Genomic DNA, 16,425 nt, shown 5'->3' with positions numbered 1-16,425 from the left:
CAACATCTCTCACTAAGTCCAAATATGACAAGAACCCCTTCCCAACCATGCGTTGGGCCTTCAAATATGAAATCACCCTGCTGGGAACTTAATCTAGATAACCTCTCCACTCGATCCTTGGCAACCCTGGCATCGCCAACATCACGGTCTTAGCGTGACAATCAAGAATAGCATGACATGGAGTCAACCAATCCATGCCCAAAATCACGTCGAAATCAACCATACTGAGTAATAAGATATTAACTCTAGTCTCCAATCCTCCAATGGTCACCACACATAACCTATACACACGGTCCACAATAATAGTATCGCCCACCGGCATAGATACATGAACAGGTGAAACTAAGGACTCACGAGGCATATCCAAATAATGAGTAAAATAGGATGATACATTGGAATAAGTAGAACCAGGGTCAAATAATATGGAAGCAACTCTATGGCACACTGAAACAATACCTCTAATCATTACATCTGAAGCAACGGCCTATGGCCGAGCAGTAATAGCATAGAATCGAGCCTGACTGCCGCCTGATCGGCCTCCCCCTCTAGGATGACCTCTAGCTACCTGAGCCTTACCCCGAGTTGGCTGGGTGATTGGTGAAATAACTGGTACGGAAGTCACCGCCTGACCCCTCTGATGAACTAGACCTCCAAGGCGACGAGGACACTGTCTCCACACATGCCCAAACTCTTCGCACTCGAAGCAACTCCCCGCTGGTGGTGGGGACTGGATCGGGTCCCGAGAACAAGAATAACTGTTATAAAGACCTAGAATAGATCAACCCTGAATCGATCGAGGATGGGCTGAACTCTGAAATAGGAGACCACTGAGACATGACTACCCCGGGATAGCACTATATGAACCATGGCTAGCTCATTCACTCCGATAAATCGGACGAACTATCTGAGCGGGCCTATAAGGATGACCCCTACTCTGGTAAGACTGCCCCCAGAAGGAACATCGCTGAAACCACCCGAACCACGAGGCCTCTTGGCCTCCCCCTCCTCGCACTCCTAACTACATACCAACTCTAGCCGCCGAGCAATATCAACCACCTCGTCAAACCTAGCACCTGATGTATTCTCCCGAGTCATAACAAAACCCAACTGATAGCTGAGGCCATCAATGAACCTCTAATCCTCTCTCTCTCTCTCTCTGTGTAGGAATCAACCAGATCTCATGATGGGCCAACTCTAAAAATCTCATCTCGTACTGGGACACAAACATGCCCTCCTGGCATAGTTGCTCAAACTACCTACGCAACTCCTCCCTGCGGGTCGGTGGCACAAACTTCTCCAAGAAGAGAACGGAAAACTCCGCTCATAGGCCTCCCACCATCTAAAGGTTTCCCCCGTTAGCTAAAAAGTAGTAAATGAGACACCACTAGTCTCCATTATACCCGTCGTGTGAAGAATCTGCTAGCTCCTATCGAAGAAGTCTTGAGCATCCTCGGGTCCACTGAATGTTAGAGGCTTGAGCCTCCCAAGCCTCTCTAGTGTCTTCTGCTCCTCATCACTCATAATAGGACTCACCTAGGCCTGAGCAATTTTAACCGGTTGGGCTGGTAATAACCCCGGTGTCTGAAGTCCCTGCATCAACTCCTCTGGAGTACGGGCGGCAGGAGTCTGAGCACCTCCTCCGGCCTGAGAAGTGGCTACTGCGACCGGAACTGAAACTGCCTAAGCAAAGATAGTGCAATCAGTCAATATCTGGGCTAGAGCATCCTGAAGGCCTGGAATCGCAATGGGCACATTTGGTGCCTGAGCTGGTCCCACCGGCTCAACCAAATCTGGAATCGGCTCCTGAGCTGGAGCAACTGGTGGATCTGCAGGTGCTGCTCTAGCTATTGTACGAGCTGAACCTCGGTCCCTATCGTGGCCCCGGCCTCTCGTGGCCCTAACTGGTGGAACTAGTGGTCGTCCGCCCGGTCCGGTAGTATGTGTCCTCACCATCTGTGAGATAATAGAATAACAAAAGTTTAGTTTCTGAAATCAACAAATTTGCGACAAGAACCCAAGAAAATGAAGTTTTCCTAATGGTTCGGCATCCTCTCGAAGATAAGTACAGACATTTCTGTACCGATCCGCAAGACTCTACTAAACCTGTTCATGACTAGTGAGACCTATGTAACCTAGGCTCTGATACCAACTTGTCACGACCCAATTCTCACATGTCGTGATGGCGCCTATCGCAAAACTAGGCAAACAATGATGATATGATGTATCAACAATTAGTCTCTCGGGCTCACAAGTATCATGATAATCAGCCCAAACAATGATGATATGATGTATCAACAAATGGCAACAGAGACTGAGATATGATGTGCAAATGATAGTTGTGACTGAGTACATAATTACAAATTAAGCATGTAATTTAACTGTAACATGAGCTCTGTGGGTCCCAACAATATCAGCATATGGCCTAAGCATGATTTCTAACATGAATCACAGCTCAATTTATTTAACACATGCAAAATAAGTGGAAAATAACAAGTTATATGACTACACAGTTCCATGGAATCGACCGAGTCACACGCCCGTCACCTAGCACGTGTGTCACCTCAACACCAACCATATAACACATAATTCAAGGATTCATACACTCTGAACCAAGTTTAGAAGTGTTACTTACCTCAAACCGTTCAAATATATACTCCAATAAGCCCTTTCCTCGCGAATCGGCCTCCGAACGACTCGAATCTAGCCACAAACAACTCGATACAATAAACACAAGCTATAGGAATCAACTCCAAATGAAAAATCTATGTTCTTAAGCAAAAGTCAACTCAAAAAGTCAAACCCGGGTCCACGTCTCGGAATCTGACAAAATTAACAAAATCTGAACACCCAATCAACCACAAGTCCAACCTTACCAAAATTACTCAAATCCGATCACAACTCGACCTTCACTAATTAAATAATGAAATCAATGATATATTCATGTAATTTAACCAAAACCGAGTTAGAATCATTTACCCCAATCACTCCCTTGAAAATCTCTCCAAGAATCGCCTCAATCCGAGCTCCCAAAATCAAATTGTGAAATATAACTCAAACCCTCATTGTTGATATTTTTATAATCTGCCCACACTTCCCTTCTTCGCGAACGTGGAAGGTGCCTCGCATTCGCGATCACGATGCACATCATCCACAGACCTTCGTGAATGGGTTTCTCTATTCGCAAACGCAAAGAACAAATTCCCACTTGCCCCAAAATACTCTTCGCGAACGTGTACAAGGAAACCAGCACCAGCAAAATCAGCAGTCTTCCAAGTTCCGAAATGCGTCGAACATGGTCCGAATCACACCCGAGGCCCCCGGGACCTTAACCAAACATACTAACCAGTCCTAAAACATCATGCGAACTCGCTCGAAGCATCAAATCATCTAAAACAATGGCAAAACCACAAATCGCACATTCAAGCATAATGAATTTATGAACTTCTAACTTCTACATTCGATGCCGAAACCTGTCAAATCAACTCCGATTGACCTCAAATTTTGCACATAAGTCATAAATGACACAATAGACCTATTCCAACTTTCGGAACCAAAATACGAGTCTGGTAACCACAAAGTCAACTCTCGGTCAAACTTATCAACTCTCTAAACTTCTAATTTTCTAACAATTTTTGCCATTTCAAGCCAAAATCACCTACAGACCTCCAAATAAATATTCGTACATACTTCTAAGTCCAAAATCACCATACGGAGCTATCAGTACCATCTAAACTCCATTCCGGAGTTGTTTACACATACGTTAACATCCGGTCAACTCTTTCAACTTAAGCTTCCAACCTTGGGCCTAAGTGTCTCATTCCATTCCGAAACATTCCGGGGACCAAACAAACCACCCCGACAAGTCACATAATAGCAATTTAGCATAGAATAAGCAGTAAATAGGGGAACAGGGCTACAACACTCAAAACGACCGGCCGGGTTGTTACAGATATATAATAACGAGAAGTAACGGAAAATGAAGAAATGAATGATAACGAAGAAATTTAGTAACATAAACTAATGACAGAATTGTAGGCATGAAGGTAACAAGAAGGAAGAAATTAATAAGAACCACAAATAGTCAAATACGGACAAAACATGTAAGACAAGGATGAAATAAAAGCAGCAAGATCTGTTCAACCAATAACTCTTTCAATATGAAATACACAACAAGAATAGGAACCGAGGTACCGCCTCGTATTCCTCATTTCAAAATCATAATCACAATCTTTCCTTATACTGCCACGTGAGCCTTACGTTTAGATAGTTTTGAAAATATTTTTTCCCAAAATAGCTACACGCACTTTAGCCCACCTTATGTCGTCGTGTGGCTTCAAGTAATTCCCTTACTAGCAACATGCACATAAACCCCACCTTATGCCACTGCATGCACATTAACCCCTATCCTTATACTGCCGCATGTGCATCAATATCACAATACAATAACAACTCACACCATAAGTGCCCATATGCCACAACTTGCCAAAAATCAATAATATCAATGATTCCAATATAAATAGCCCAACCACAATGTGCAAATGAATCTCATCAATAATAAAATGAATGTGAATTGCTCAATATGAAATATATCTCAGCGATTTACACTTCATCTCAATGTGATAATGGCTTTCACAACATCAACACCAATAACTCAACAAGTAGATATTTTATGAAATAACAACTTCAAGTAAAAGTAAGTCAACAATTAAAGATGCAACAAGGCAATAAGGAAGACAATAACTTCAACTAGAGCACATAAGAGCAAAATGACAAGTAAGAGGTTTAACACATATAATAGTTGATTAACAATGAGGAATATAACATGTTATGAAAATTCAATTAACGGCATGCAAAGAGTCTAAATAACCTAAATTGATAAAATACCACATATAACCCATATACCCACTCGTCACCTTCCGTACACGAATTTCACACAATACAAATAGCACAATCAATCCCGAATCCTAAGGAGTATTTCCCCCACACAATACTAGGTAAGATATTTACCTAAACTAGGCCAACTCAACCCTCGAAAATAGCTTTTCCCCTAAAATTCGCCTCCACACGGCTAAAATCTAACCATAAGTGACTTAATATCATCAACAATTGCAACGGAAAATAATTACAATAGATAAAGCTTTGATCATTACAAAATTCCCAAATATTCAATAAAAGTCAACCCCAGGACCGCCCAGTCAAAACTCGGGTCCAAGGGTATATTCCGACTACCTATAACCCCACGAGTCCATATGTGTATTTTATTTTCCAACCCATTCTTTTTTTTTCAAAAACCTGACAAAATTTCTCAAAGTTTCACTTTGATTCACATACAATTGATGATAAATCTAAGATATATTCATGAAATATAGTTGAAAATTGATTAGAATCACTTACCCAAAGTTTGTAAATGAAAATCCCCTTTCCAAATCGCCTCCTACAAAGCCTAAGGTACTAAAATGTGAGAAATGAGACTAAATCCCGACTTTCCAACCCTTATGTCCAGCTGCAGAAGTCACATTTGAAAACCCTGGCAATTGCGAATCAGGGATCGCATTTGCGAACCCTGACAACCTCAACAGACGTCGCAATTATGACAAAGGCTTCGCAATTGCGAAGCTGGATACCTTTGCAAAAGTGACCAAGTGGTCACAAATGCGACCCACGCCCAAACATGCTTACTTTGCAAATGCAAAGAGGTAAGTAGAAATTGTAACATCAGACCTCCCTTGTCACTTTCGCAATTGTGAGGCTGGTGCTCGCAATTGCGATAACAGAGCACCAGCACACCAGCAATTTCAATTTCAGTTCAAACCATTCTACGACATGTCCGAAACTCAACCGATCCCTCGGGGCTCCAAACCAAGCATCAACACAATTCTAAAATAATCATACAAACTCGCTCACGTTATCAAAACACAAAAATAACATTTACAACCACGAATCGGACTGCAAAGCGCATGAATTTCAAAGCAAAGTTCAAGAACCTCTAGAATTGCAACTAAGCGTCTGCATCCTATCAAATCAACTCCAAATGACACCAAATTTTACAGACAAGTTCTAAATAGCATAACGGGCCTATTTCATGCCCCAAAACAAAATTCTGAACTCGATAGCCAAAAGTCAACTTACGGTCAAAGTTACAAAGCTATCAGAGCCATAAAAATACCGATCCGGGGTCGTTTTAACAAAAGTCAAAGTTTGGTCGACATTTCTAACTTAAGCTTCTAAGTCAAGAACCAAAGGGTCTAAATCAACCTGAAATCTTTCCAGAATGAAACCAATCAAACCTGCAAGTCATAAAACCTAAACTACACATGTGAAGCATCAAAAGAGAAATGAGGCGCAATTACACAAAAACCACCGGTCGAGTCGTTATATTCTCCCCCTCTTAAAACAAACGTTCATCCTCGGACGTGCATAAGGACATGCCTGAGGTGACGAATAGGTGAGGATAATGACATCGCATGTCGTGTTTGGTCTTCCAGATTGCTTCCTCGACCGGATGACCCCTCCATTGAACCTTTACTAAAGTAATATTCTTTTATCTCAACTTTCCGACCTGTCTATCCATGATAGCCACTGGCTCCTCAATATATGTCAAATCCTTGTCCAATTGGACTGAGCTGATGTCTAAAACATTGGACGGATAACCATAATACTTTCGAAGCATAGAAACATGGAACATCGGGTGAACTGCCGATAAGTTGGGTGGCAATGCAAGATTGTAGGACACCTCACCAATTCTCTCAAGGATCGCAAAAGGACTGATATACCGAGGGCTCAACTTGCCCTTCTTCCCGAACCTCATCACACCCTTCATGGGTGAAACCCAGAGCAAATCCCGCTCTCCAACCATAAATGCTATGTCACGAGCCTTCCTATTAGCATAACTCTTCTTTCTAGACTAGGTTGTACGAAGCCTATCCTGAATTAATTTTACTTTCTCTAAGGCATCTCGAACCAAATATGTGCTCAACAACCTAGCCTCACCAGGCACAAACCATGCAGGGTCTCAAAAGGAGACATCTGAATACTCGATTGGTAGTTGTTGTTGTAGGAAAACTCTGCAAGTCGAAAGAACTGATCCCAAGAATCCCCGAAATCCATAACACTTGCACGAAGCATATCCTCTAATATCTGAACGGTGCGCTCGGACTGCCCGTCTGTCTTAGGGTGAAATGATGTATTTTACTCAACCTATGTGTCTAACTCACGCTGCACAGCTCTCCAGAAGTGTGATGTAAATTGTGTGTCCCGGTCAAAGATAATGGATACCGGCACGCCATGAAGTCGGACAATCTCGCGAATATAGATCTGAGCCAGCTTCTATGCAGAATAGGTAGTCACAGTCAGAATGAAATGAGCCAACATGGTCAACCTGTCCATAATCACCCATACTACATCAAATTTCTTTGAACTCTGTGGGAGCCTAACAACGAAGTCCATGGTAACACGCTCATATTTCCACTCGGGTATTGCAAGTAGCTGAAGCATACCGTCCGGCATTGGATGCTCATATTTCATTTGCTGAAAATTTAGGCACCAAGCCACACACTCTACTATATCTTTCTTCATTCTCTTCCACCAGTAGTGCTTCCTCAAATCCTATTACATCATAGCGGCTCCTGGATGAATGGAGTACCGCGAACTGTGGTCCTCCTCAAGGATGAAATCACATATCCCATCTCCATTAGGCACACATAATTGGCCATGCATCTGCAACACACATCATTTCCGATAGAAACATCCTTATCATCGCAGTGTTGTACCTTGTCCTTAAGGACAAACAAATGGAGGTCTTCGTACTGACACTCTCTTATGCACTCATATAAGGAAGACCGAGAAACCACGTAATCAAGAACACGACTAGACTTTGAAACATCCAATCTAACAAACTGATTAGCCAAGGCCCTAACACCCAGGGCTAGTGGCCTCTCTGCTGCTGGTAGATATGCTAAACTGCCCAAGCTCTCTGCCTTTCTACTCAAGGCATCGGCCACCACGTTGGCCTTCCCAGAATGATATAGAATAGTAATATCATAGTCTTTAAGCAACTCTAACCATCTCCGCTGCCACAAGTTAAGATCGTTCTGTTTGAACAGATGTTGTAGACTCCGGTGGTCGGTATAGATCTCACATGGGAAACCGTACAAATAGTGCCGCCAAATCTTCAATGCATAACAATAGCTGCCAATTCCAAGTCGTGGACATGATAATTCTTCTCACGGACCTTCAAATGTCGAGCTGTGTAGGCAATTACCCTACTGTCTTGCATCAACACCGTGCCAAGACCAACACGTGTCGCATCACAGTACATAGTGTAAGACCCAAACCCATAGGCAACACCAACATTAAGGCTGTAGTCAAAGTATTCTTGAGCTTTTGAAATCTTGCCTCACACTCCTTGGACTATCTTAAAGGAACACCCTTCTGGGTCAATCTGGTCATAGGTGCAACAATGGATGAGAAAACCTCTACGAAACGTCGATAATATCCGACCAAACCAAGGAAACTCCAAGTCTCAGTAGCTGAAGACGGTCTGGGATAACTCTAAACTGCTTCAATCTACTTAGGATCTACCTTGATCCCCTTACTCGACACCACATGACCCAAATATGCCACCAAATCAAGCAAGAATTCACACTTTGAGAATTTTGCATACAACTTCTTCTCCCTTAAGGTCTGGAACACGATCCTCAGATATTGCTCATGATCCTCCCGACTGTGGGAGTACACCAAGATGTTGTCAATAAACACAATGAGGAAAGAATCAAGATATGGCCGGAATACACTATTCATCAAGTGCATAAATGTTGCTGGGGTGTTGGTCAGCCCAAATGACATTATAAGGAACAAGTAGTGACCATACCGAGTCCTAAAGGCAGTCTTCGAGATATCCGGATCCCAAATCTTTTGTTAGTGATATCCTGACCTCAAATCAATCTTTGAGAACACTCTAGCACCATGTAGCTGGTCGAATACGTCATCAATGTGCGGTAATGGATACCCGTTCTTCACTATAACCTTATTCAACTTTTGATAACCAATACACATATGCATAGAACCATCCATCTTCTTCACAAACAGAACTGGAACACCCCAAGGTGACACACTGGGCCAGATGAAGCCCTTATCAAGCAACTCTTGCAGCTTCTCCTTCAGCTCCGTTGGTGCCATACGATATGCTGAAATATAAATAGGCTGAGTGCCCGTCAACAAGTCAATACCAAAATCGATATCTTTATTAGGCGACATGCCAGGAAGATCTGCTGGAAATATATCTGGGAAGTCTCTCACTACCAAAACTGACTAAATGGTAGGAGTATCAGCACTGACATCTCTCACAAAGGCTAAATATGCATCACATCCCTTCTCAACCATAGATGAGCCTTTAAAAAGGACACAAACCTGCTAGGAACATAATCCAATGTAGACATCCACTCTAATCATGGCAAACCTGGCATAGCCACTGTCACAGTCATGACATTACAATTTAGAATTGCGTGATAGGGCGACAATCAGTCCATGCCCAATTTTACATCAAAGTCTACTATATTGAGTAACAATAAATCAACTTTGGTCTCAAAACCACCAATAACCACTAAACACAACCAATACACACGGTCCACAACAATAGAATCTCCCACAGGAGTAGACACATAAATAGGAGAACTCAAGGAATCCAAGCTATATCCAAATATGGAGAAAAGTAAGATGACGCATAGGAATAAGTGGATCTCGGATCAAATAAGACTGATGCATCTCTATGACAAACCAGACCCATACATGTGATGACTGCGTCTGATGTGACTGCCTCCGTCCTACCCACCTGACACCCACCCTTAGGTGGCTGTACGGGTGGAGCGGCAACTGGAGCAGGAAATATGGCCTGTGAAGTCTGTGGAACAGGTGAAATCCGTGGAGCCTGAGTAGTATGTGGAGGTGCACCCCTCTTGAGTATGGGCAATCCCTCACGATATATCGGGAATCACCACACTCAAAGCAAGCTCTCAGTGGGTGTGGCTACTGAAACAGGCCCTGGCCTGGTTGGCTAGACTGACCGCTGAAGGCACCCCGTGCTGGAGGTGCACTAGAAAGTGGCTGAGCAAAGTGTGCAACCTGAGACCTCGGAATAGGCGGAGTACCACTAGAAGCTGGAAGTGCTGAATGAATTGGTGGGCTCACATAGCCCTTTCCATGGCGGGCTGTAGATGCAGCATGGCCACCACTAAATCCTCCAGTACCTCGAGGCCTTTTGGCCTCCATATCCTCTCCCTCATGGCCCCGCATACCCTCCAACCTCCACGCGATCTCTACCACCTACTAATATGGGCTATCTGTCTCCAACTCTCAAGCCATACTGAATCTAATACCATAGTTGAGCCCCTCGATGAATCGACGGACTCGCTCTATGATTGTAGAATCCAAATTAGGTGCATGTATAGGCAACTCACTAAATCTGATGGCATACTCTAACACTGTCATAGTACCCTGACGCAGCTGCTCAAACTCCACCCGCCATGCATCCCGAAGGGTCTGGGGAACAAACTCTCTCAAGAACATCTCTAAAACCTGAGTTCATGTAAGTGAAGCTTCATCAGCTGGGCTACCCTCCTTATAAGCCCGCCACCACTGATACGCTGCTCCTGACAGCTGGAAGGTAATAAAAGCAACTCCGCTCGTCTCTACTATACCCTTGGTGGGGAGAATGCAGTCTCACTTCTCTAGAAAACCTTGCGCATCCTCTGAAGCTAGGCCACTGTAAGTAGGAGGATGATACATCTTGAACTTCTCAAGTCTAAGCTGCTGCTTCTCAGATGCCACTACCCTAACCACGGTCTGAACCGGAACAATAAGCTGCACCGGCATAACCTCTAGGACCTGATCAACATGGACCCGTTGCTCTAGGGTAAGGGCTGCGAGAGTTTGAGCTTCCCACCCAGCCTAAGCCTAGGTTTCTAAAATTTGAGAAATGAGACTAAATCCCGACTTTCCAACCCTTATGTCCAGCTGCAGATGTCGCATTTACAAACCATTGCAATTGTGAACTAGGGATCACATTTTTGAACCCTGACAGCCTCAACAGACGCTGCAATTGCAAAGCTGGAAACCTTTGCAAAAGTGACCAAGTGGTCGCAAATGCGACCCAAGCCCAAGGCTACTGACTTCGTAAATACGAAGGGGTAAGTCACAAATGCGACATCAAACCCCCCCTATCACCTTCGCAATTGCGAGGATGGTGTTCGCAATTGCGACATCAAAACACCTCACACCAGTAATTTCAATTTAAGTTTAAACCATTCTGCGATGCGTCCGAAACTCAACCGAGCCCTCGAGGCTCCAAACCAAGCATCCATACAAGTCTAAAAATATAATACGAACTCGCTCGCACCAAAACGCATGAATTGCAAAGTAAAGTTTAAGAACCTCTAGAATTGCAACTAAGTGTCTGAATCCTATCAAACCAAGTCCAAATTTTGCAGACAAGTTCTAAATATCATAGCATACCTATTTCAAGTCCCAAAACCAAATTCCAAACCCGATAGCCAAAAGTCAACATACGGTCAAACTTCTAAACCTTAAATTGCCTATTTTTGACAATACAACACAAATTAACCTACAAGCTTTTGAATTTGATTCCGAGAATACGCTTAGTCCAAAATTATGATACGAAGCTATCGGAGCCATCAAAATACCATTCCAGGATCGTTTTCATAATAGTCAATATTTAGTCAATATTTCTAACTTAAGCTTCTAAGTCAAGAACCAAAGGGTCTCAATCAACCCGAAATCTTTCCAGAACGAAACCAATCAACTCCGTATGTCATAAAACCTAAATTACACATGTGTGAAGCATCAAAAAGGGAAACATGGTGAAATTATATAAAATAATCGGTCGGGTCGTTACAGGTTTCTACATGTTTCTTTCATCACTAGCAATGTTATGAAGGTTTGGAACAAGGATTATTTAAAATGAGTTATGTTGCCGGTATTGTATTTTGTTATGAGTAGCTGTTGTGGTTGGAAGTTCTTGCTATGAGTACATGAGTTATGCGGTACATTGTGTGACTAGATCTTGACATTGTGTGAATTATGATGGCTTGATACATCTTGTTGAGATTGACACACTGTAAATATGCAAGAATCAGAACTTAGAGGGAGTTTTGGAAGTTGGAATTCGGCTCTAAGGAATGTATGCTAAGGTTAAAGGAAGAATCTTCTGTTAGGATTGTGTTGATGGGCTTATATAGACTGAGGTGACTTGAGATCACCCATGGTGATGTATATGATGTGTTACACAGCGATTGGACAGCTTTGGACTTGGCACGTTCTAGGATTAAGGTATGTTTAAGTGAGGGAGAATGTAACGACCATACCTATTGTTTTGTGCCTTAGTATTCCGTTCAATTTTTTGAGGCCTTGAGTAGATTCAAATGATCACTACTAAAAATCTGGTTTTAGCGACAGACAAATTTTGTAGCTAAACAGAAAAATCCATCGCTAATCTCATTTGGCGACGGATTAGCGACAGATTATCAAGCAATTCTGCTAGCTACGGACGATTTAACGACAGATTAGCGATGATGTTCGTAGCTAATTCTAGTTTTATTTGTAGTGAATGTATTACTACTTGAGTGTATGGTTGGCTTTGATGTTCATAAGGTTCGGGATTGATTTTATATAGTTATTCTCAATTTGAAAGCTTTAGTTTTGACTTTTGAGTAAACAACCAATATTAGTGATTTGATAATTTTAATAGGTTCGTATGGTAATTTTAGACTTGGGCGTATGTTCGGATTTGGATTTGGATATTCCTAGAAGGTTTTGGCTCTATTTGTTGAAAGTCGCGAATTTGAAGAATTGGAGACTTCATAATTTTAACTGGGAGTTGACTTTGGTGTTATTAGACTTATATTGTTGTTGTGAGACCTTGGATTGGTTTATTGTAACTTGTGTGCAAAGTTTGGTTGTGATCCGGAATATCTAAGTTTGGTTCGGACTCATTTGGCAAAGTTGGAATGTTTGAAAGTTAAGAGAATGATTTTATCTTTGATTCGTTGATGTTAGGTTATCGTATATGTTTGGAAACTTTTGATAGGTCCGGGTAGTGTTTATGTACTTAGTTGTATGATTGGAAAGGGTCCTCTATGGCTCAGGCGAGATTCGAACCACCCAGAGCATGTTTGGAGTTTGCTGATGTGCTGGTGTCTGGTGTTCGTCGCGTTCGTGAGGGGAAGCTCGCATTTGCGATGAAGGATTTTGGCTAGGGAGGACTTTTTCTACGAATTTGAACTTCGAGGGCCGCGTTCGTGATGCCTCGTGGAGTTGCGCTTTGCGTTCGCATCTAGAGGGTCACGTTCAAGATGGATAGTTGGGAGCTAAGGGCTTTGGCCTTCGCATTCGCGGATGGCTAGACTATTAGGCATTGCGTTCATGGAGGGTAGTCCGCATTTGTGAATAGGAATGTTTGGTAGTAGCAGACTTGTGCTTTGCGAATGCGATGCCTGGACCGTATTCACGAAGGGTACCCGTGGGGAGATTATTAAGTGGTCATTTCGGGATATTAGCCCATTCTCTCATATTTTGGACACTATATTTGGAGAGAGGCAATTTTTCTTGGAGATTTTCATACAAGAATTTGGGGTATGTGATTTTTACACATTTTTGGTATTAGTTCAAGATTCTACATGAAATTTTGACACACAAAAAATAGAATTTTGATATAAAATTTGGAGGTTTTGTCTACACTTTAAGATAACGTATTTTGGGGATTTGAGTATCAATTTGGACGCTTGATTTTTTAATCTAATCACATATTAGGACTCGACAAGTTTGGGGTCATCGGGATTTGGTATTGGTTCCAGATTCGGGCAAGCGGATCCGGGTTGACTTTTGTTGACTTATGAGGATTCATCAAAGATTAAATCTTTATGGATCGAGATTGATTTCTATGGCATTGGTTAACTTTCTTGGATGATGTTTGGTTAGATTCTAAACTACTTTATGCCTTGTTTGGATTGTGTTCCACTTGCTCTATGTGCTACATGATTGAATGACTATGTGAGCTCAGTGAACTATGTATACAAGGGATGATCCCAAGGTAGGATGTATGCCTATATGTATGTATGGCCATAGACCCAACATGTAATACGTCATCCCAATAATCATCTTGCCCAAATAAGCATCAAAAACGAAATCATAGTCTTTAAGATCGATAAGGAAATTCAAGTAGTCATGTAAGGCATAAGACAAGAATAACAAGTACGAATATGTGTTCATAATACACTTGTGACCACGTCTAAATCAAGTATATCAATGATCTTAAGAATATTTAATTATGCTCAAAATAAGGTATCATTAACCTAAGCATTATCTCTAGCATTGGATGGTTATTTCTTTGTCCATGTGCATTATATATGCTTATAACTTATTCATATGCACAAATCACTACATATGGTTCTTGTTTATGGACTGAGGTTATAGAATGAGGTCTCTGTCGTGCAGTGCACGAGGCTTTGGCAGTGAAATGTGTGGATATGGATCCTTCCCCTATGGGTCGCCATTTGATGTTTCTCTTTTGACAGTGTACACGCATGTTGTGAGAAATTGACGGGTTCTTGTTGATTGTGATGTGCTATCCTATGTGATGAGTTATTGAGTAAAAAGGTAGGAGCTTGGTCATTCAAGTGATCCTTTGTGCATATTCATATAATATTTACACGCTTTATCCATGCATAACATCTACATATGCTAGTTGGTGCATTTTACATTTGTATGAGACTTGTTAATGAGTGGTTGGATACTAGGAGAGTGTCGGATTGATGTCAAAAGAGAGTTATCATCATAGATTAAAATGTTGGACTCATGTAAAATTTTCATAAACATGGTATTTAGAAATTGATACGAAATTAGATCATTTTTACGTAGTAACACTCAACAATCATGTATGGGTATTTGAGCACACACTAGTTGGTGCATGTCTCTTTTGTGTGCGAATTTGGTAAAAGTTGTATTTGCTTGATTTGTTTAGTTGTCAAATCTTGTCTATTCCCTGTACCGCAGTTGCGCACCTTTATTATTGATATCTGTTATTCTGTGACGGTCTCTTTAGATACTTCTCTGTATTATACATGTTATTGAGCTACACAAGTGATTCAAAGTGAATATCTTTTTGACTTAAAAACCTTATCACTACTTCAGTGAGGTTAGTCAAGATACTTACTAAGTACATGAGTTTGGTTGTACTCATACTATGCTTCTGCACTTTGCGTGCAGATTCTGAAACTGAGTTAATGTGGAAGATGAAGCCTAGCATTGAGGACGTACCAGCGTTCCAGATTCAAGCTATCACTTGCTCATGGTAGTTTAGGACTTATATTTTTGTTTATGTAAATTTCAAACCAGAGTAGTAACCATATGCTCAGTCGCTCATAACTTGTACTGCCAGTCGTTGGGATTATTTTATTAATTTTCGCAGTCTTATTTATTATTTATGGATGATATCTCAATATAGTAGCAATTTATATTGTTTGACTTACCAAGCGGGTTGGGTTATGTGCCGTCACGACTTGGTGGGATTTTCGATCGTGACAGTATATCTTGACGGTTATTAATCACCTTCTTCTTTGCTGGATTAAAAAAAGATCTAGTAACCTAATCCATTGTTGCTTCTTTTGTGAGTGTATTCACACTCCTTTTCCCTAATGACTTGATGCTCTCTAAATTATTCTTCTCTGAATTAGAGTTAGACAGATTTTTATCAGCTTCACCTCCTACTACACACAATTGATTTCCTATAGCAGTAGGATTTAGTTTAGCATCATGAATCCGATCTACACTTGCATCCCAGCAGCTTTCTAGATAGGAATACCCATGTCAGTTTCATTGGATTTTAGCTCATGTCTATGAACTGGCTCCTTCTTCTTATATTGGCTGAGTCATTATTTTCTGTAATCCTCTTCTCAACTTGATTAGCAGCTTACATAGTCTCATCACCAGCCATGTCTCCTATCTCTGAGACATCCAATTTTTTTTCTTCCTCCACTAATGCATCATATTGAATTTTTGATTTGTATGTGCGTGTTAGAAGCGACGGGAACAATAGCCTTACTCATAGGTACATCATCCTTTTCTTTTCCATATCATCTAGTGAAGACTCAATTATCTATGACTTGATTCTATTGACTAGTGATACCTACAACCTTACCACTTTATAAGATTCTATCTAGGAAGTTTTGTGAACTCTAATTATTCCCATGATATCTTATTTTATTCTAGCCATGCTCAATCATATTCCTATCTTGATCAAACTTCTCAACTCCATCTTGCACAACTGGAATTAATTTTGGGTGTAAAACTCGACATTCAAGTTCATTATATCTTTGTAGCTTACATTCTCTACATATTTTGGTAAATAATCATATT

Source organism: Nicotiana tomentosiformis, chromosome 4 (genome assembly GCF_000390325.3).
Source record: "Nicotiana tomentosiformis chromosome 4, ASM39032v3, whole genome shotgun sequence".
Classification (NCBI taxonomy): Eukaryota; Viridiplantae; Streptophyta; class Magnoliopsida; order Solanales; family Solanaceae; genus Nicotiana; species Nicotiana tomentosiformis.
The sequence above is the reverse complement of the archived record's forward strand: the minus strand, read 5'-3'. Positions refer to the sequence as shown.